We start from the raw sequence: 22,099 nt of genomic DNA on the forward strand, positions 1-22,099 counted from the left end.
ACCATTATGAGATGCTCATACCTCCTTAGGTATTTTGCCCCACGTTCAGTCTCATCCTGTATCCCTCTTATTTGTGGCAGCCCATTGTGTATAAGGTGGGATGCTGAGCAAAACGTATCGCTCATTCAGAATGCCTACCAGAAACCAAAGCAAATGAAATGACCCTAATAAATCAAAGAATGTGGCAGGTACCACCTGAGAAGTGCAAGTAGGTTTCTGGAAGATCAGAGGAGATAGAAATTGCATCTGGTTGAGAGGAGAGGGAAAGATGTCCTGAATTAAGTTGCATTTGGACTTATCAATAGGAATAGCTAGAAATTCTTTTGTAATTTTCCCAAATCATTGATATTTTCTTCTCTTGTTCCTGATTTTGTTTCCAAAAACAGAATAAATTTCACTCCTAAAATTTTTTCCTCAAACGTTAATTGGCCTGCTGTAATCCTTAAATTCAAGCATGATCTCAAGTTATAAGAAAGAGATTAAGATGGGTGACCTCATAAAATTGATGCAAAAAAAAATTGACCTCCTAATAAAACTTAGAATCTCTTTGTTTCTGATTGGTATTGATAATAATTTGAAACATATTGTGTTTGACCTCTATATATACTTCTCCCAACCTGATAGTGATGTGTTGCTATAGCAAGTGAGAGTTGGGGGTAGATGAAAACTATTCCATGTGAATAGATATGGTTCATGAAAAAATACCTTTCATTAAAATCCTGGTCACTTCATTGACTGATAGTCTGCCTTTAGATTAAAAAAAATACATATGCCATGTGGCAACTTAAAATTATCATAGAAATGAGTAGTAGAAAAGAGCTATTAGGTCCCATCTGGTCCCTCTCCCGGGGGCCAGGGCAGGATTATTCCCTTCAGTGTACTCTCTCGTGCTTTGTCCAGGCTGGTGGTGAGTGTTTTGGAGATGGCATTCTTTGCAGTGATTTCCACAACACTCCAGACGTAATCTTATGGCTGGTGTCAATTTGGCCTTCAGCATGGGAGTTTTTATTTCACATACCATTAAAAAGAGCCTCTTGGCAGAAATGAGAAAGAACTATTCAGCGATTAGTTTGTCAGTTTGTGTGTCAACTAGGACGAGCTGGGCACTCATCAGTTAAGTATGTTGGACCAAGGCAGCAAAAAAAAAAAAAAAAAAAAAAAAAAATCTTATTTTACAAATGAGAAAATTCCATTTTATTATTAATTCCATTGTGACTTTTGTCATGTCACCTTCTCTACTTATTGAACTTCTCATTATGAAATACTTGCTTTGTTATTTTGTTTAACACTGCTTTCTCAAATAAGAATTAATGTGATACAATTGAAATAATCAGGTTTAGGGAAAATGGTATTTTTAAAAGTTCAAAGGATACTATTCAGCATCACTTTGAAAACTTTTCAAGCAGTGACACATCGGGACTAATGTGGATACCAGCTAGGGCTACTGATGTTATTGTGTGTTAGTAAATGTACTCTAACTCACAAAATAGCTAACTTGACATCTCAAACAACAATATAGTACAGAAATTAGGAAAAATATTTAAAAAACTATTATGTTGATCATTATCAATATTTTAAACTTTTTTTTGTCTTGTACCTGGAGAAAATTTAATTGGTGTTATTCAAATAAATTGTTTAAAACAAGAAATCAACTGTTACACCTAATTTTTTATAGAGATGGAGTTAGTGGAGAAAACTTTGCAATCATTTAACTACTCTATTCTTTTAATTTCTGTCTGCAGAAGGGCTAATATTCAGGACAGAAATAAGGAATATAATAAGAGAAAACAAATAAAATAGAAAACAATAAGAAAAAGGGGAGGGGTTTTTGGGTTTTTATTCTTTAAAAATTACTAATTTTAAGAACTGTAGGCCAGGTGCGGTGGCTCATGCCTGTAATCTCAGACTTTGGGAGGCCGAGGTGGGCGATCACTTGAGGTCAGGAGTTCAAGACCAGCCTAGCTAACATAGCAAAATCCTGTCTCTAGTAAAAATACAAAAACATTAGCCAGGCATGGTGGCACACACCTGTAGTCCCAGCTACTCGGGAGGTTGAGATGGGAGAATCATTTGAACTCAGGAGGCGGAGGCTGCAGTGAGCCAAAATTGCACCACTGCACTCCAGCTTGGGCGACAGAGAAAGACTCTGTCTCAAAAAAAGAAAAAAAAAATCTACCTAAGCTATTAATAATTATTTCCTTTATGTTTTGTTAAATCCAAGTCCACATATGACTTTTGACAAAAGTCTAAACTCCATTGATTATGTCATACCTTATGTCTGAAATTTGCTGCTTCATTGAGATAAGTCTTAGATTTGAATTTTGAAAACCACTGAATAACTTAACAAATTCTAATTATAGGTGTCTTATTACATTTATTCATTTTCCAAACAACTACTGTGGGCTCACTATTGCCAAGTCCAGTGCTAAGAGCTGAGGCTACAGCAGAGAGAGAGGTAGACCAGGTTTGTGCCTACACGCTTCACAGAGAAAACCCGCACATTGATAAAAACATACACAAATTGAGAGAAGTTCTGTAAAGAAACTTTTAATAAATAGAGAGTTTGGGTAAAGAAGGGTCAGGACACAGAAAGGCCTCTCCGAGGAGAGAGCATTTGGGCTGAAATTGGAGGGATGACAGAGAAGCGGTCCTCAGAGAGCAGGGTTGGCATTCCAGGCCGAGGGTGCAAGGACTCAGATTGTTCATGCGTGATAAACTTGCGTTTTTCCAGGATTGTATGCATTTTCAAGTCCATCAGGTGTTTGTGATGGACCCAAGAGCTAGATTCCAGCAGAGATCGTGTTCTGGTTGATCCCTGAGGAAGTGAAGCTTCCCTAACTCTTTCTGCTCATGCCCACCTTGGAAGTTCTCATCTTAGTACAGCATCCAGAGTAAACTCCCACAGCTGCCTGATGTCAGGTGCAATAAGTGGGGAGGGAGTGTAGGGCCCACCACCCCCAGCATGTGTAATCTCCCCAAGGGCTGAGGAGATCAGCAGTACCTTGGGCACACCTAGAACCAGGGCTGGCTGTATAACCTGAGGGTCCTGGTGCAAAATGAAAATATAGGGCTCCTTTTTCAAAAAATAGGAAAAAATGCCTTTAAAGGTCCTAAAATGTAAAGGTTTTCCCATTTGTCTGCAATCTCTCAACTTGTCGTGGTATTTTTTATTTGCTATTTAATGTTATTCTAAGTAAAGATATGTTAAAAATTTAAATTGTTAGCATTATCTTTTTTTTATTTATTTATTTTTAAGATGGAGTCTTGTTCTGTTGCCCAGGCTGGAGTGCAGTGGCATGATCTCAGCTCACTGAAACCTTCACCTCCCGGCTTCAAGTGATTCTCCTGCCTCACCCTCCCAAGTAGCTGAGATTGCAGGTGCATGCCACCACACCCAGCTAATTTTTTGTATTTTTGGTAGACATGGGGTTTTGTCATGTTGGCCAGGCTGGTCTCGAACTCCTGGCCTCAAGTGATCCACCCACCTCAGCCTCCCAAAATGCTGGGATTACAGGTGTGAGCCACTGCACCCAGCCCCTAAATTGTTAGCACTCATCTCCCATCCAATATTAGCCAGGCCCGACCCTGCTTAGCTTCTGAGGTCAGACAAGATCAAGCATGTTTGGAGTGGCATATTTGCAGACATACCGTTTTTCTTTATATTGTGCAATGCCAGTTTAATATGCAAATATGAGTATTTAGCTTATATATGGCATCACCAAAATTATGCAATTCATATTTCATAGCTTATGCATGCGTATATATTTTGTTCTTACCAGAAAAGTGGGAACGCCACACAAAACCGACTGAGTATTTCACTGTTTATGTGCACATATTCTACCAATACTCTGTAGTATCAGTTTATTGATTAGCAAGAGAGGATTGACAGGAATAGAGGCCATGCTTTTTCCTTTCCTTTATTGTCACCATAAGTGGTCAGCTAATACAGGGAAGTAACACAACTATGAAAAGATATTATAGGGTTCCTTCGTGTTCATGTTTCTTGGGACACTACTGCTTTCTTTCTGCGTTTTAAGCAAGTTCTGAATCAGGAGACTGTGACTCCTCAGGGGAGTCAGCCCCCATGAACACTCAACATAAGGGGAACACACTTTCCATATGCAGATGTTCAGGTTACACGCCCATGGAGCCCTGCCTGCAGCCTATCTCAAAACACCCCAGTACAAGGTGGGGATCTCTATTCCTGGGTGTTTATTAGCGTTGATTCCCTTCTTAAAGCCTGGCAGCATATCCGTTGGCAAAATTGTATTGGCATATGAGCCAGGATCTGTTACTAAATAAAGCAGCTTGTATGAACAGACCTACAAGAAAAGTTCATTTACAAGACAAAAAAATTCTGAAAAGGAATTACTATTACCTGTTTCCCTGGGATCCTAGGTACAGTGGTGAATGCTGACAAAGAAAGGGACATTTCTTTGTCAGCTCAGACTGTTTTATATAGGCAACCCTGTATCCCCATTTTGTTTCTGATATTTAGATTACACTTGTTAAGTAGAAAACATTGCCAAACTGCTCATTTCATCCAAATGTCATTCACTTTCTAGGGATCAGAATGACTGTTTTATAACAAAGGACATGTTTAGTTGAGACCTTGTATAAATCTTTTAGAGAGGGGACATGCATAACCAAACATTGAACCTGATGACAACTAAAGAAACGAGCCAATGGAATTACTTTGGAGTAGTTATTCTTATCTCTCTGTCCTCTCCCCAGCTAATGACTGATACTTAACTGCCTTAAAATTATGTCAGTTGGGCTTCAGTTTTTATAATATTTAACTAGAAGTGGAAATGTGGGCAGTTACATATTAATTTTGTTCACTATGTTTAAGAAAATGAAACATTTCTAATTAAGCTGAGGATGGGGGCATTGCTGGAGCAAATTTTCCCTTTGGGGGTCTTTTTGAGAAGTAAATGCAGTTAGAATCAATATCAAAGGAGTTCTTATTTGGGGGCCCTTGGCTGAGTTAACAGTTGGAACTCTGCAGCAAAGGCACATAGAAGACTGAAAAATACCATTGTCTTACATGATTAAAAAAAATGTAAGCACGGTAGGGGTATCTTTGGAAAGCACCCCCAGGAACGGTTCATCTCAGCCCCTTTGTCCCTCCTGGGTTCTCCTGTGATGTCCTCTGCAGGCTAAATCAAATTTGTCAAGTGGAGCCTTCATCTTGTAGCCACTGCTTTTCTGAGTGATGAGGGCCAACTCACCTGCCATCTGCTTTTTCTATCCCTCATGGGCAATCAAAGAGCCTATTCCTGTGCCTAGAGGGTTGTAAATGGGAAGCTTGCCACATGTTATGCTTACCATTCCCAAGCCAACTAAAGATTCCAAAATCAAACCGTGGTCAACTGATAGACGTTTCCACAACCATTTGAGCCAAGGTTTTCATTCTCCTCATCAAATAACTTGTTTCAGGGAAAAGGTTGCCACACAATATGCAGTGTGCCCGTTAGGAGGAGTTCACCCTGAATCAAACAGATGGTGGCTTTTTAAAATAAACGTCCACTTCAATAGAACAATAGTCTCAATGGCATTCACCATCTCTACTCGCTGTAACTATCAGCATTTGATGGAGAAAACTGGGCTGCCTAAGAAAAAATAATTTTGTATCTCATTCTTTCACAAGTGAAATGTACTTTCATTTTCAGTTAACATATGTATTTGATAGTACCAGAGTGTCTCTCTCTTAGACCCATTACTTTGGAATCTCATTGCTGAATTCTGCTATGAATTTTCACATCTTCAAAAATGACTCCTCTCCCTAAAGCTATAACAACCTTGTTTCTTTCTTGTTCAGTGGGATCTTTGGTTCTTTTTCCTGGACAGATCTTTAATTTCTTCCATTCATCTCCATACATTTCAGAAAACAAGTCAAATGGTACCATGTGTTCTATTTTGCCGGGCAGCACCAGTTAGCATTCGTCAGCATTTACAGTGCACCTGCCATGTGCCAGGCATGGTCGTTGCCACTAGGAATAGAAATGTGAAGATACTCCAAATGAGGGTCCAATGTTTGTTCATGGACCAGGCTTTGAAAGAGCACATCATATCATCACATTTGAGAATGACAGTTGCTTCCATATGGCAAAGTATAGAACACACACACACACACACACACACACACACACGATGGAGGTGATGAAAGCATTTAAGGGGCCATGGAAGGGGTTCTGAGAGAGAGAGCGGGGGTCTCATCGAAGGCAGTGGCAGGGGATGGATGATGGATTGGATATCTAGGTAAAGGAGGTAGGCTAAGTCAGTGTAGGACCTGCTAGATTTGCGGGGGTGTGGAGAACATGAGAAGAATAGAACAGTAGTCTCTTGGTGGTATGAGAACAGAATTGCAGACAGAACTCTCTGGGCCATTTGAAGAAATGGCTTGAAAGGAGGGGATAGAGATAAAGAAAGACAGGGGAATAGGAGAGAGTGGTTTCACAGAAAAGCAGGAAAGAGAGAAATGAAGGGTTAGTTTCAGCAGACTGGCCAAGAAAGAGACATCCAACTGGGTGGTTTTATTCATGACTGATTCTAGCAGACTCAAGTCTTCACCTGGAGGATTGGGTATAAGAGGATCTAGAACTGAATTACTGCAAGGTAAGATGTTAAAACATATCAGATAATAGCAGCACCATAAAGAAAACACTCCTGAGTGAGATCAACACGTGCCTGTGAATGAAAAATGCATGGGGAGAGGGGCTGCATTTAAGAGCGGCAGCCAGAATGGAGTTATACCCCCAGGTGGGAGGATGGCCATGCTTTTCTAATCCAAATTTCTAAACAGGCCCAAAGCAAAATATAGCTGTAGTGGGGATTTCTACTACTTGATATCAGCTCTGACATACATTCAACCAAAGGTGACACGTGTTTGATAAATTCCTGGCTGGCAGACAATCTCATCTCTCAGAAGAGAGATGATGCAAACAAGAGGCACTACTATTTTTGTTTTGGATCCATTTCTTAGTAATTTGAAGGAATGGATTTTTGATGTTGGACGTTGCAAAAAGTCATGAGCTTTCACTAGAGTTTGTATAAGAATGGGAAGGAAAAAAGAAGAAGAAGAATGGGAAAAAAATGTTGGTAGACCTGTACCGTAGACACTTGGGAAGCACCTTACAAAAAGAAGAGTTCAGAGGAAGAAATGGCATATTCCCCTGGGCAGGTTGAGACTGTAAAAGGGAATGAGGAATTAGAGATTTTTAATAAGGGGATTTTTATTAAAAACTTAAAATTATTCCTCTGAGAAAGAAAAAGGGGAGGCATGGAGGAGCAACCAATATAGCTGCACAAGGTTGCGTTCTCTGATGCGTTCATAGTTAAAATACTCACATCAAGATTCAAAGAGGAGCTCCTGACTCTGTAAATTAGCAGGTGGGCACTGTTAGCCAGTATCTCAATGACTTCCGTCTTCTCTATCACATCTCCTTCAAATGGGAAGGGACAGAGAAGTGCCTGAGTAGATGAATTAAAACTCAAGTTGCTAAGAATACAGTCAATCAATCAATCAATCAATCAATCTGTGGCTCTTGCAGATAAGCTCCAGACTTCAGGGCCACCTGTATCTGGCTGTAGAACAAATAATCTCAGAACCACAAGAAATTTTTTTTTTAGAAATCATGTAGAATAAAGAATGTACCCAAAATTGGAAAAAGGAAAATATTTTCTTTGTTTTCAAAAAGGATTAAAGGATGAATTTTGGAATGTTGCATGGATCCTTTGTAAAATTATTAGACTAGGTTACTAAATAGCTTGTGAGCCTTCGGAAATGAATATGTTGATAAAGAATAAAGTATCCCAAACACACTTACTGTGTGTTTTATAAGATTACTATTTTCAGAGATTAGAGGAAGCATATACATCTTGATTTTGTTAAAATATAAAATAAAATATTATCATCTGGCAGGTATAAGAGAGAAATATGGGCCCCTGAGAGTTGAGTGATTTCACTGTGGCCAAATCTAAAATGCATTAATTCATAGGCACCAGTCAGCGAGAAGCTTTGTGTGTCTTGTATGGTTTCGATGCCACAGCTTTGCTGTTAACCCCTCTTCCAGTCAACAGTTTTTTCAGTAACTTTCACAAAGGTCTAAAACATGTTTATGAAGCCACCATTTGTCAGAAAGCTGAGAGGGTTAACTAATTTGACACGATGCAAAGTCACACATTAGGATTATCTCAACAGATGAGAGACTTCTAGGCCCAAGCCAGCAAGATGAGGTTTAAGAGAGCAAAATGTAACGTTATGTACTGGGCTTTGGATAATCAGCTGCCTGAGTACAGGGTGAGAGTGATGTGGTTTCACAGCAGTCATTGTGAACGATGTCTGAGGATTTCGGTTGGCCACAGATTGGAGATGAGAGATGAGAGTGATGCAACAGCCAGCCACACCAGCATTCTCTTGAGACCTCTGCATAGGAAACATGAGGTCCAGTCACAGGAACTACGGCCTGTGCTCCTGCAGCCTCAGGGAGCATCCAAAGGTGGTGTGCAGCCCTGGGGCCACATTTTAAAAGGGACCTCGACCAACCCAGAGCCAATCCAGAGAAATTGTAACCAAATGGGGAGCCATTAAAACCAAGAAGTAATTGTTTCAGGAGTCTGAGAGGTATTAAAAGAGGATGTCAGTCTGCAGAACTGTGACCAGTGAATAGAGGCAACCAGGAAGCAGCTTTACCTCAGTGTCAAGTCAAACATTCAAAAACCAGAGTGGGCAGACCAGCTGCCAGCACACCAAATCCAGCCCACAGATGGGCTTTGTTTTAACTGCAGTTGTCCTCCTCACATTACCAAAAAACTAAACTAAAAATTGAGTTTGTCAGCCATGCTGAAAAATTGGGAGAGTTGCATTTTTAAAAAATCTAAACTTTTGACTTCTCCTGAAGAATCAAAGTATCTGACCCTGCAGGGCCTTCCTTCTACTGACAGCAATCAGTCTCTCCACAGAATATGTGCTGTGCTGGTCACCACAGTCCCTCCTGGTGTCTCCCCAGTGCTGAGGCCTGGTGCCAGGCACCACCACCATGGCACCCACCATTTGGTCTCTCTGAGTTGGTGAGAGGGCTAATGGGCCAAGCAGGTAAAACAGTGCCTGTTCCTTGGTGAAAGCCCAGCAAGCATTACCTGTAATTGTTTTATATTATCAGCCTGGCCCTTGCAAATACTGGAGTTTCAAACCTCTGTTGTAAAAACTGGAACCACCTAACTGTGGAGTTAGGCCTCAGGAAATATTTCCTTTTTTACCATTGTGGGTATTAAAATAAAGGCTGGTATAATGCTGTTCATTCAGTGCCTTGCAGAAGGTCCTCTTCTGTGTGAAAGGCTGGTTCCCTGGGGTGGGAGCTGCCCTCCCACTCTCGGTGCATGGAAATGAGGCCCGTGAGAAGTGCGAAGGTGCAGGAGAAATCTTGAGAGAAGGCGGTACACTCTGCTCTATTTGCTATAGAGTGACATCTCACTGTTAGAAAAAAGACCATCCCTTCAGAAGTTATTCTCAACCTCACAGCCTGTGGAGAAACCAGGCTGATTCTCCGCCTAGGGGAATATCAAGAACAGCCTCATTCTTCCTTCTTCCTCTCTTGCCCTCCTCTCTCAGCTCCATCCTCAGTGGGTCACTGCATCTCACTGCCAGCCATCATAGGGAGCATGCTGCTTCCCATTGGGATGACCCCTAACCTGGGAGTCCCCTCTCAGCCACTCTGCTATACCCCACCCTTCACACTGCCCTTGAGGCCCTCCTGTGCCAAGAACCCCTCACCCTCCCATAGTCGTCTCCGCTCTGACTCACTCCTTGCCAGCCTGAACCTCCTCTGTCCTCTGTCTCAGATGTGGCACTCCTGCCGCAGTGCTGGCTTTCCCAGTGGGGGCCTTGTTTCCATTCTGCTGCTGTCCCCTAGTATATTATGAGAGTGTGTGTGTGTGTGTGTGTGTGTGTGTGTGTGTGTGTGTGTGTGTGAAGGCCTGCGGGGGAAGGGAAGAAGCTGGAGAGTAATTTGGTAAGAAACATTTTGGAAAACAGAAGCCAAAAGTAAATCATATTTTATAAAATGATACTTTTTCAAAATTGAAAGCCTTAATTGCCCAAGGTGAAATATAGCCTTAGGAATAGAATATGTATGCATATGTATGTGTATAAATATACATTAACTCCCTCTTTTCCATTTTTGAATGTTTAGTTTACAGCTGGATCCTGAACACTTAAAATAGCACCTGACACATAGTAGGAACTCAAAAATAGATAGGATTCAAGAGGAAGCAAATAATTTTTACCGAAAAGTTAGGTTTTGTGTTTTTTTCTTCTTACTGGGTGTTTTGTGCATATTTTTTATGTGCTCTAAATAATCATTCTAACATTATCACCCCTAAGTTATTGAAGGACATTTATATGGGAATCTTGGCAATTAGAATGGTAACTTCATATTTGATTTGAAATTAACAGAATCTTATTGAGATCGCTATGAAGGAAGTGATCCCATTTTCTTAGAGCCGTAAGTTTATTTAGTTGGTTTTTGAAAGAGAGATTGAATTCAAACATTGTTAAAGTCAGAAACCTTGCAGACAAGAAGGAAGTGGGAGGGAAATGTAATGTACCATCAAAGCCTTGGCCTCCTGAGAAAGGAGTGACTCTCTAGACCTGGGTCAGAAAGAAGTGTCTGAACAGGCCTAATTTCATTGTCAGAGTCCATTTATAAATCCTAGGGACCTAGTTGTGGGGTTTTTTTTTTTTAAACTCTTAATTGTATGTAAATTGTATACACATAAATAAAACGGGCTTGTAATGCCTAAAGGAAGCTCTCTATGGCTCTGAGACTTGCAGCGGGCGGGCCTTGGCTGAGCATGCAAATACTGACAGCTGAAGTCACTTGTTGGAAAGTCCGCAAACTCTGGTTACAGCTGCATTTGTCAGTAGCTTTAAGGGAAGTGTAATCAGCCAGAGAGATTAATTTGCATCTCAATTAGAAAAGAGTCTGGAGGAAGCACTAGGGTCTGTTGCGGGAAGGTTGTGGAAGAAATCTCACCAAGCACAAAAGCCTCCTGGCGCTTCGTCCTCCAGCTGAGTGGAGGACAATATCTGAGGTTTCGTTTCCATAGGGACCAGAAGCCTGCTGGGCCCCAGAAGAATCTTGGGTTTGCACCGTAATCATTTGGTCATGATGACACAAATTCCACTGTTGTTCCCAAATACATTTTTGCTATTAGAAAGCTGTTAGAAAAGTGGAAATGGTCATCATATCAAAAGCATGCAAGAGGGTATTTGCTGACCCGACTTACCTTTTTCATAGTGCTGCTAGGATTGCTAAGCATTTAACGTCTAATGTCTGAGTATTCAAAGAGCAAAAGGTCATTCCATAAATGACAATATTTCTTTAGCATTCGGATGGTTACTTTGGGAATGACAGAGCTTCAAAGGGCCATTATTCCCGATTCTTCCACACTTTTCAGCAGTAGGCAAACAAGATTATAAATTTTAAAACACAGGCAAGGAAGAGACGCGGAATCTTCTGGCCATGAAGCATAGAAAAAAGTCTGGCCATTACAGGACTTTTTATAATCCTAATGAATCCTAATAAAATCTTAATTTTAAAAAGCACAAAGTAGTCTAAATTTATTAATTTTCCCTTTAAATATTATCTAGTCATTTTCACAGGCTTTAATACTTATATCAGATGGGTCCTTTGTTTTCAGAGGAGTTCTTAATATTATCAAAAGCGAGTACAAAGCCTGGTGAGATCTAAAGCTGTCTGAACCGTTTATCCATGCCAAATCACTAACTCAACCAGGAAGGCCCACCCTTGGCATTTTTGGAAGAAGACTTTTATTTCAGGTTTATTTTGTTCTCTCTTAAATAGTTAATTCATTGGCCCTAGCTTCAAAGTGAGAAAACAAACAAAAAACAGTGAGACAGGAAAAAAAAAAAACTGAATCCTACATTATAAACTGTTGACTACAAACTGAATTCTTTAAAAAAAAAAAAAAAAAAGTCAGGGTTTTAAGCCCATCCTCCTATTCTGGAAAGAGAAGGGAACAAGTTTCCTAAAGACAATCTCTTCTGGTGCACACAGACTGAAATAACACATTGCAGCGAGACATCAGAACCTCTTAATCCAACATTAATCAAATTTCAGTTTACTAATTATCAGTCCCATTTTGAAAGGAACAGAATGCCGTAAACAGCATCCACAGAACATTTAGTAGACTCTGGGATTATAAGCAATATTTTGAAAGTGAGACTTACTGTTATTTAAATCTCTAAAAAGGATAATACATGCCTTATTAGAATAAGAGACGCTGCAAAGCCAAAGAAGGACAAAGCAGGCAAGTCCAAATGGTGGTCCCTTCTGTGCAGAGTCTGCCCTGGCGTATGCAGTGAGCTCCCAGCAGGCTTCCGTGCTGGAGTAATTTGCAACACGTTCAAGTAAATTTTTTAATCAAAGCAGAATACTTTTTTGGTAATCTGGGGGTGAGTACGACCCAAATGCCATCATGTTAGCCTTGAAAGGGTGTCCTTTCTGTTTTACTACTGAGGAATTTTACCAAACTCTAAAAGGGGTACTTTGAATTTTGTGCTTCAGATACATTTCTGAGGCCCTGTATTTTGAAAGCCTTAGACAGAGACCACTGGGGCCAGGGTGGGGGAAGGAAGGATGCTGCAGGTTTCCATGCTGGTGCCCACTCCCTTTTCTCCTCCTTGATGATCAGGTGTCCTGTGTGCCAGCCCTAGGGAGTCCAGATGCACTTTAATGTTTACATTGTGTTTTGCACATGCCTTTAACACATTCAACTTAAGAAGTGCACAGCTGCTTTCGTTTCTAGTAGGATAGCATGTCCCCAGAATGCCACGATATTTTAAATAGCCAACTCTTGGGTGATTTCTCATTATTCCTTAGAAAACCTACATCTGATATCCTGTATGTTCAAATGGTCTTTTTGTAACTCTTTTCATCAGAATCACAAAAATGAAATGCTACAATGTTTAGTGGCTTATGATTTTTATCTTTCTTTAGCTTATTTTTTCTAATGCTTTGTTTCAGTCTTCAATCTTCCTCTTTGGTCCTAGGATATAAAAGAGCACAGAATATGTTGTCCCTCTGCCTTGTCCACTTGTTTAAACTCTCCAGCACAAAGCTTTGGTCCTTAATCCACCAACATCAATGAAGGGGCTGCCTCCTGAAAACTCAGGGTCTGCTTGTCATGGAACAAGCCAGCCCTTAAGATGCCAAGTCCCTTTGGTTCTCCCTTCATTTGCCTATGAAGTGGGATGTGAGTATATCAGTGCATCCCGGCTTTGAGGCAGATGTATGCCTGAAGTGCAAAGTCTCATACCTCCACAAAGGGTAAGGCAGGCTCGCTGGCTGATGGGATTCTGAATTTATAAGCAGAGTTCCAGAATTCCCCCAGGGCCTACTTTTCAAAGGCAAATTAGTATGTTTGCAACTTGATCCCTGGGCAACTTTTGACAGTTGTTCTAAGAATAATAAAACAGATGGACAGAATAGATTTTGGGGTCTCCATCCAAACTGCCATCTTCAGTGGAATTTAAAGAAGGCATAGAGCTGATGGAGAGAGCTGCTGCTGCTTACTATCATGCTCTGCCTTTAACATCCAAGAGCCATAGCTTTCTCCCAGAAGATGGCAACTGTCATCACATTACATTTGCCTGCTGAGAGTTCAGCTTAGCTGTGATATGTGTTTTCTTCCCACGTTTGAAATTAAAAGAATTGAACTCAGTTAAATTGAATTTATACTCCAAAGAAACCAATTTTAATAAGAATATCAGTAAAAATGTAAGTTAGTTTTAAATTTAAGGAGTATTTTCATATAATTTTTAACCCCTATAAAAAGAAGAGCCTCTTTAGAATGTCTCAGAAATACCGTTTACTCATTGATTTAGAAAAATAGAATGTATGCCTCTTTAACAGGATAAACATTCTTTGCTTATAATGACATGTGCACATCAGAAGACTACATCAGAAAACAACATCTAAATTATTTGAATAAAAAGAAACAGATTGGTTTTGTACATGTGCTCTATAATTTTGTCAAATGCATATAATTTTTGCACAAAGTTTGACTAAGGAAAGCACTTCACATAAACCACTCCATTTTTTGTAGAATTTTAGCCTAAGTGTGGGTTTCAGCTCAGATTGGGATGAGATGCACTTTCCTTTCAACTTATATTGGCTTTCTCTGACATAAATTTCCAGACTCTGATTCCACACTCCTTCTCTCTGGATTAATTTGCCCAGTGATCACTTTTTAGGTCATCAAGATTCAATAAGGTAGCAGGTCAGCCATGCTTTGGAGTTCCAGAGCTGCTGTGTGCTGTCAGAGCTGGTATGCCCATGTGTGTGCACGAGCTGAACTGCCAGTTTCTTCAGTGGGTTTGTTACGTAGACCAACTGTTTAACTAAAATGCCCCTGACAGTAACTCAGTAGGATAGTGAACATGTTTTGTTTGTTTTTTAATTTAGGGGAAACATGAAGCAATGCAAAACATTTTTATACGTCTCGTGTTGGGCCGTGTAACTGACACCATAACACTGGACCCTTGTGGTCAAGTCTTGGTTCTCAGTGAGAAGAGTTCTCACACAGAAGAGTGGGGATATTCTCTTTCCTTCATGGCAGCAATTTTACTACAAGTGCCAGATAAATTTTAAAGTATGTCTTGTTTATTGTCATGTCAAGCTTAGCAGGTAACGTGTCATAGCTGACCTCAGAGAGACCTTGGGTTTTGATGTTAGTTTAAATTAAATAATAACTTAGTTTTTTGGCTTTGAATACTTTACCTCTGTCAGTTTCCTTACTCTAAAATGAGGAAAATAATCCCTCCAAGACAGATTATTGTAAGGATGTATGGAATGAAGTATATATAAATATGAGACTGAAGAATGAATGAACAGATGAGCTGATGGATGCAGCTGTGTAAAGGAGGGCCTGGCCCCTCGCTCATTCTCCCAGCTCCCACTGGGAGAACATCTCAGGGCCCAGACCCTGCCACACGTGCCGTGGTAAATCAGGGTGGCCATGCTTCCGTGTTCTTCCTGCAGCCAACGTCAGTATAGCTGTGGCAAGCACCGTAGAGGGCAGGCAGAGGTGAGTGGCCTCAGGGGGCTTCACGGCCAGGATGGATTATAACTGTGACATAGGGTAGGATGCGGCCCATGCTCTGGGAAAGGCATGTGGTCAGTGCCCAGTGAGTATTTGTTGAGTCACTGCAACACAAGATACAAGAGAGAGAATCAGTGGGTCATCATGGGAGCTCGAAGGGAATAGATTATTTCTACCTGCTGCTTCAAATAATTCACGTTTTTGTGTACCTCTCATTAGTTATCTCTTCGCGTGTGTGTCATCTACAACTTGATAGGCGGGAAATGTCATAACTTTGTTAATTTGTTTGTTTTACGAAAAGATATTCATACGCTGATTATAATGTGTTATATTGGTGTCCGTGGCCCATTCCAAGGTGCTAAGGCATTTTTCAGGGAGCAAGGGTCTTGGTGAACAGCATGCTCTTGAGGCTGTGTGGTCATCACTCCCCTTTCCATTCCAGAGGAGGGCATGGAGGCCGGACTGTTGCAGTCCTCACTTTAGTGGGTGAGGACACCTGCCTCGAACCCACTACCTACCCCAGAAGCCTGCAGGCTTTTTCTTATCACATACCCCACTCAAAGACCTAAAAAAAAAAAAAAAAAAAAAAAAAAAAAAAAAAAAAGCAAAAAAACCTCTTAGGCATGCCATTCAGTAGTGCGTATACTGATTTAAAGTATATACAAGTTCTGCTTTACTAGTACATTATGACATTATAAAGTATAGTCAATACTGAGAATTTTTAAAGGATGCGATAAAGAGGAAATAATAAAGTATTTTATATTTAATAGTGTAAAATTGTTTTGCTTTTATTAAGATATCAGTAGTGCTTTAGTGAGTGCAGTGGAATTAAAATGTGCTGCTTTATTTTTATAATCTTAGTTTAATAGTTCTGCGATTCGGTGATTCCAAGGGGTCCATCTAAGCTCAGTGTATTTCGATAACTTGGTTCATTGCCAGAAACAAAACTTTGCAAAGAGGACATAGACCAGCTGGAGCAGATTGTTGTCTTGACCTCCTAAATCACAGGTTTGTGCTCAGTTTACATTCTTAGTCACCAATTCTATGAAGGTTCCTGTTGACATTTGGAAGGAAATTTCCATCTTCCTTGATGTGAGATCAGTTGTTGTATTGGTATATTTATATTTATATATATATATATATATATATATATATATATATATATATATATTTTGACAAACAGATTCAAAATGTACTCAGCTCTTATTTGGAAGGTTAGAAACAAATAACAAAATTCTGTTTATGAGTGTTTTGGTGGTAGAGATATGAGCGCTTTCTGAAAACAGAAACCATCTTCAACAATAAATTCCCATGCTGAAGGCAACATTTTCCAACATCTCAATTGAAGGCTTTCTCTTTACAGCATGTTTCTTTCAAATAGCAGTTACTCTCTCACTCAGTGTCAGAGCTCTCCTTTTCTTTTGTGGGAGCAGTATCTTTCTTCCTAAAGGAATGGCTAAGGGTGCATTGCTGACTGTGGCCTCCTCCCCAGTCTCCTCAGAGCATCAGCCAGGGCCAGCGACTAAAGTGTGAGTCAGCCACGTCACTGCCAGCTCACCCTCACCAGGGGCCCTGCCTCCCTCAGCATCCAGGCCTACAGGGGAGGCCTGTGCCCTCCATGCCCCCCGCCTCAACTGCTCCCCAGATGCCCACATGGCATGTTCCCTCAGCCCCTCTTTGCTGTCTCCCTGTGTGAGAGCCCCCCACACATGTGCACCTGCACCTCCCAGCACTGCCTGGGCTGCCCATGCTGTGTGTTCCCACAGCCTTTATCACCCTCTCAGTTACTATGTAATTCACTGATTTTACTCACGCCATGCCCCTTGGGTGAGGGCAGAGATTTCTGTTTGCTTTGTTCACTGGTGTCTCCAAGGGTGAGAGTGGAAATATTTAACAATGAGTACATAAGGGCACTAGTTGGGCACTGATCAGGACGCCAGCCATGCGGGTGTTTTCCAGGTGAATACCAACCCTGGATGTAGCCTCAGCACCTGCTGCAGAGTAAATATTTTTTCAGTGAGTACACGCCAAATGAACGAATTCAGCTCCTTGTCATCACAGAAAAGGTCACCGAATTTAGGACATTTGTCTTTCCATAAAAAAGAAAAATGAGTAACTCATCTTTATATTCAACTTTCAGCTTTTATAAGATCTTTCCTGTGAGATAAATGGCAAACTTGTGTGTGTGTGACAAAAGATTTCCATGTTCATGCTCTGCCTCAGAACAGTGAATTGTAAAGATAATACTATTTATAAGATAATAAAGTTCAACACTTCAGTTTGGAGGCTCATGTAAACCATGGTACCTCACCCTGTGCTGAAAGTGAATGAGGGCTCCACTGCCAGCCCCTCCCTCCCTCTCCTTCTCTTTCTTAGTACAGCTCATACATTGAACCTGACCTGGGACAGTCTGATAGATGACCTAGCAAGAAGGGTGCAAGTGCCAGGCACATGTTAAATTTCAGTAAAGCTTAATTGAGTTCATCATTGGAGATAAAAAGATAAATATTAATAGAAGTCCTAACATTGTCTTCTCACATGAGAGTCTGCAAACTTGCAAAATTAAGCATAATGATTACTGCAAGAGCCGGATGTGGTGTTGCAAGTTCCAGCTACTCAGGAGGTGGGAGAGTCACTTGAGTCCAGGAGTTTAGGCTGTAGTGCAATATGATTGTGCCTATGAATAGCCTGCAGACATTGTCTCTTAAAAAAAAAAAAAAAGGAACTTTATAAAGATTTTTGCAGAGATTTTTAAAGGCAAAATGGTGGAGGGAGGCTCTTCTATGGTTCTGCGGGTTGACTGGGCTCAGCTAGGTGGTTCTTACCCAGGGTCTGTTACATCTGGCACCTGCACTGGCATAGCTGGAACAGCTTGGGGCTGGCCAGGGATACCTGGCTCAGCAGCCCCTCCACTTAGCTAGCTTGGGTCTTCTCGCAGCAGTCAGGCTTCTGACATGGCTGCTACAGGCTCCAGAGATCCAGGTGGAGGTGCCAGCTTCTTCACAATAGCACTTTGGAAGTCTCAGAACTATTTGGCCACAGCAGGTCACAAGGCCAGCCTAGATTCAAGGGAGGAGAGTGAGCCTGTTGTGAGGTAAGCAGCAGCCTGCCTGTCCAAGGAGGGCCACAGGCCAACAGACATTTCTCTCTGTCTTCCATAGCTGGTGTAGCACTGACCACACTGGGTAAGGGGCTCACTATGAGGCTTCTGCCCCTCCACTGGTCAGCAAGCTCCTTAAAGGCAAAGCTATGTGTTATTCATCTTTCAGTCTCCGGCATCTAACATCATCAGAAGTCAGTAGATGTTAGTTGGATTAAAATCAGAAATGCAAACATTTTAAGGAATTTCTAATTAGGGGAAAGTAGACTCTAGTGCCATTTATGTAATTACACCACAGGATGTCTTTACAATGTGCATGGGAGGAAATGACTTAATATGGATACTGAAAAGATAACTGATTTAAATAATGACTTCTAAATCCAGAGAGTTAAATCATAAAAGCAATAGAGTTCACTCTGCTCCTGTGTCCACAGAAGCAAGTGTTTAAAGCGTGCATTTTCTTCCTGCTACACTTGATTTCCTTGAGCTCCTTATTTTCACTTTAACTTGGTCTCATGAATCCTAATTTTATATTGCCTTCAAAAATCATGAGTTTTGATGTATCTCATAATTGTATTTGACTTTTTAGATGAGTTTATGTCCTTGTGCCTTGGAAGTTGTCTCCCCCAAAATCTTTTGAAAACCATATAAATTGTATCATTGAGACTTCTTTAAGGAGAATGCCCATTTGGACCAATTTTTTAACGTTTTGCTTTAAGTAGGGGGAGGCGTCAGCTTTTAATGGGGAAAAGGATTGTGTCTTTTTATAGTAAGAGCCAGCCTGATGGCTCTGGTGAACCTCTCAGCCGCTGGAGGAACATTCTTAGATGTATCCACATTGCTCTGACCACTTCTTAACATGACCCTTGGCAGTCCTCTGTGGCACTGGTTTGTCTGTTCTGCCTTAGAGGACCATAGGAATGCCCGTCCTAGGCTTTTGTTGCATGTGTTTTTTAAACAGCCAGAGATTTCACATGGCATCTTTGGATCTCGTGACCAGCTGACAGGAGAGGAGGTGGTGGTGACATTCCAGCCTTTGGCCCGATCCCCCAGCTCTTTAGTGTTTCTGTGCACGTTATAGTAACTCATGGGTGATGTGAAGGAGTGCCGCTCCGCATTTGGAACCACGGCCTTCTGCCAGAGCAGATCAATACTTGAGCTGTCTGTCTCTAGCGTTCACCTTCCTTTTGCACAGTGAGACCCTTCTGCAGGCAGCGATCGATAGCTCTAATCCGTGGCAGCCTGCAGCAAGTCATGCGAGGCAGAGCACTTAGGTGGCATTACACGGGACTGTGGAGGCAGCAGCTCCGGGGCTTAGATTCGTAACACCCTTCCTAGGGACACATTCTGTTTGTAATGTGTACTTTTTATAATCTCCGCCATGGATCACCATTCCTCTGAAACTTGATTCGGGGAAATGGACATGTGTTTGTGTTTGTGTATGCATGTGTGAATTACAGACAGATATTCATTCCCTTCTCAGACTTTGTACCAGCCCTCCCTGTGTAGTGCTGCTCCAGACCATCACTGCGTCACTACACACCTGGGCTTTGTGCTGTAATTATTTCTAGTCTGGGTATTTTTTAAACATTAAAACTTTAAAAATATATATCTATTTGAAATCCCAGTAACTGAAGAGCATTCTTACTCTAGCATGTACTTTCCCACAAAACATCATTAGAAGACAACATTGGATGTCACTACCATCTTTGAATGGCTGTGACCAAGTGAGAGGCTGGAGAGTGAAGATCTGTCTTTCCCTGGACCACTGAGGCCAAAGGAGCTTCCCCTAGGGATTAGCTTTGGAACTACCCCTGTGGCATCCTTGGAAGGCAGAGTGGGGAGTCACGAAAAGCCCCTTCAGTTTTTTACCTGGCCTTCCAATCCTCGTTCCATTCCCATATCTAGTTATCTTGATTTTATCCGTGGATTTCAGGATACAACATAAAGTTAAGGGCTGATCTGAAGAAAGCAAATATGTGGGAGACAAGTTTGAACCAAGGTTTCTGGCCACTGTTGTGTGCTGGTCCTACAAGGAGCAGGCAGCAGTGGCCGATAGAGCCACGACTGTCATGCCTGCTGTGTGCCAGAGCCTCAGCAGCTGCCTGCTGGTCAGAGAGGACTGGTTTCCAAATTCAGACATGCTTGAACTCATTAGTGAATGACACACTGTATTTTACACAAAGGTCTCTCCTGGGATGTAATCTTTGTTTCGAGCTCTGTGGCCTTTTAAACTCTGTGCTGATCATCTCACCTTTAAGGCCACTTTCACTAATCTGCACCTCACAGGCCACTGCATCCTTTCCATTTTTCACAGAGTACAGGTATCACCTTCAGAGAACCCCTTAAGTTGAGCTTAGCTCACAGGAAAACTTCTGAGAAACAAGTTTTCCTCCAAGAACCAGGTAGTTCTCTCTCATATTTACGCACATCCTGCCCTATGATATAGAGGTGCAAGGTGCATTTCTTGCTGGAGATGATCATTCAGTAAAGTGTCTTTTACTTAGGGCTTAAATAAATCTTGACAAAAAATAATCAACTGATTCTGATAATCTGATAATCTCATTCATATTCTTAGACACCAATTCTGAAAAGTCCAAAAGCATTTTTTCGTTAGTATACTCATTCATTCAACAAAATACCCATTGGCCATTTCCTGTATGCCAGGCACTGTGCCGTTGCTGTGGGTGCACAAATGGAAGGCACGGTGCCCACCCTGGAGGGGCTCTTTGTTGAATACAGAGCACATTAGGGAAGAGGGCAGTGCACAGTTCCCTCATGGCTGTGATGCAGAGTGCAGCCCAGAGCCTCAAGGCGTCCCACAGAGGGCCTGTGACCTGGCAATTGGAGGGTGAATAGGCGTCACAGGGACTTGATGGAAGAAAGGAGTGTTCAGAAAAAGTAAACGACTTTCAGCGCAAAAGAGCCTTTGGTAAACCTGGAACCATCAAGAAACTTAGTGATCTTGGAGCTTCAGATGCTGCTAGGAGCCCAAACCCACCCCCTGCAGTAATCAGATTGGGGTCCACAGCACCCAGATGTGCACACATCACTCCCTCCACTTATCGCTGTCTTGTCTCACTGTGTCTGCCAGATACCTTCCCCCATCCCATGCCATAGACCCCTCACTCATAAGGAGATGTGCTACTGTCTTAAGTTGTGTGAGAAGAACAAGACCAGGAGGTGAAGCTGCTTGGAGCTGTCCTCTTGGGTCACCTGGAGAGACATCTGTTTACTTAGCTGCACCATTCTTTGCTGTGTCCCAGGCACTAAGAACCTCACATATTTTATTCAGTTATTAAGCAATCCTATCAGGAAGGCACAATTATGATCCTATTTTAATGTATTATGCAAACGCAGTGCAATGTCTTAAAACAACACAATCTATTATGTCACAAACTTTTTTATATTTAAAAAATATAGTTGAGGGAACAGAAGCCCAGAAAAGTTAAATAACTTGCCTGAGGCCACACAGTTTTGTGAATGGTAACCAGGACCTGAACCAGCAGCAGCTGCTCCACCTGTGCCATCAACTCACTGCTCCCCACCACCCCAGTGCCTGGTCAACACCTCTCCATCAGGACCCAAAGATGCCTGTGGAATTTTACATGCATTTCAGTGCAACATTTTAAATCATGTTGGATCTGTTGGTCGGATTTATAACTTGTGATTTACAGCTGATTTTGATAAGCCACAAATACCAATATCATGCTTTAATGAGACTGAAGGCATGAACGAGCAGATTCTACTCTTGAGGCTGTTGTGGGAACATGCTGGCCGACATTGCACTCACCCCTCTGAAGGCCGGCATTGTCGCCAGGCTCATTAGCATCCACACTCCTCGCTGGGCCGTTGCCGCTTGCTAGCTTACCA

At 41.6% G+C, this 22,099-nt stretch overlaps 1 protein-coding gene across 4 annotated transcripts in view; it reads left to right on the forward strand.

Annotated features, from left to right (window-relative positions):
• RALGAPA2 (Ral GTPase activating protein catalytic subunit alpha 2) overlaps positions 1-22,099 on the forward strand; it is a 337,491-nt gene that overhangs the window by 251,978 nt on the left and 63,414 nt on the right. The window lies entirely within an intron of this gene.

The sequence above is a fragment of the Symphalangus syndactylus genome, chromosome 24, assembly GCF_028878055.3.
Source record: "Symphalangus syndactylus isolate Jambi chromosome 24, NHGRI_mSymSyn1-v2.1_pri, whole genome shotgun sequence".
In the NCBI taxonomy this organism is placed as follows: domain Eukaryota; kingdom Metazoa; phylum Chordata; class Mammalia; order Primates; family Hylobatidae; genus Symphalangus; species Symphalangus syndactylus.